Below are 1,358 nucleotides of genomic sequence, written 5' to 3' on the forward strand. Positions count from 1 at the left end.
GTTAAAGAAAACTTATTTGTTTAAACAATATTTTAAAATTGAAATAAATTTTTTTATTTTTATTAATATATAGTGTATTACCTGACAAGATGGTAAATACTTTTGGGCCTACTTTCTAATCCCGGTTTAACTCATAAGGGTTGATAAGTACTTAATAATTTTGGGCCTAGTTTGAAGGCCTTATTTAGATAGATCGAGAACATTCTAGATTTAGACTTTACATAATTATATAAGTTCAACTTAACACATAATAGATTTATCACCTACTATTATCATGAGTACAACTTATCTTCCATTTTCTCCACAAAATAGATCCTTCGTAGAAATCACCTTTCACGGCGAAATAGTTTCAATTTGGGCTAGACCTTTCTATAATTATGTAAGTTCATTCATTTACCAACCTCTTGTGTGCCCTGCTTTTTAAAAAAAATTTAGATCAAACATTTTAAGTTTCAAAGAAAAAATTTGTATTTTCTTACTACTTTTTATGTTTTTCTTACCCATCTTTGTTTCTATATTTTTGATTCAATTATTTATTTCATTTAATTTTAAGAGATCTTATAGATTAATATTTAAAAATGAAGAATAAAAACTTCATTCTATATAAATTGACAATATTTATTCTAATTTGTCTTTAGTACATATGTTATAATAGTGACATTTATTTTCATATTTGATTTTTTTTTTATTTTTTATGTTAATAATTTAATATATTTTATGTTGATAAAATATTTATAGGAAACAATGAAGATGATGCTCCATCCAACGGTTTGGATATCCAAGTAAATGAGCAAATTCAGGTAACATTTTTATTATTTAACTTTTTGAAATGTTGGCAAAAATATGATATACAGTACTAAGATGTATATGCAATACACAGATAAACAAATTAGGTAGAAAGGTAAAGGAATCAACCTGCTATGGGAGAAGGGGGCTCAATGACTACTGAAACATCCATTGAGCTTTTGGGAAACGACAACAAGTTCCTTGTAGCGGTTACCTCTTCTGCAATGCAATCTATGGCACATCTTATAACAGTGCAATCATAGGCACATCTTACAATAACTTGATGCATCCTTTGAGCTCTTGTAATGACATATCTTACAAATTCCATTTCAAGAAATGGACACAGCTCTTAAACACTTTGAAATGCAGTCAAAACTCTCTTTTTTTCCTCAATTTCATAAATTTAGCAGACATACATTGGCTACAAATTCAAACTCATCCAAGTCGAGATCTCAAAATGGAACTTACTGTCCCTGTAATGTTATCTCCGTTTTCGAATCCTCTTATAATGTATACAGATTTCTTCAATACAGCAGCAGCATATCCCCTTTGTATGCTCATTGGTCAGCAGT

At 28.8% G+C, this 1,358-nt stretch overlaps 1 long non-coding RNA gene across 1 annotated transcript; it reads left to right on the forward strand.

Annotated features, from left to right (window-relative positions):
* The first annotated feature begins 268 nt into the window (after positions 1-268).
* Positions 269-1,016, forward strand: LOC141678954 (uncharacterized). The gene is made up of 3 exons (XR_012557968.1): positions 269-379; positions 739-800; positions 881-1,016. It is a non-coding gene; the product is annotated as an uncharacterized LOC141678954 (long non-coding RNA).
* Positions 1,017-1,358: the final 342 nt, after the last annotated feature.

This window comes from Apium graveolens, chromosome 8, assembly GCF_009905375.1.
Source record: "Apium graveolens cultivar Ventura chromosome 8, ASM990537v1, whole genome shotgun sequence".
In the NCBI taxonomy this organism is placed as follows: domain Eukaryota; kingdom Viridiplantae; phylum Streptophyta; class Magnoliopsida; order Apiales; family Apiaceae; genus Apium; species Apium graveolens.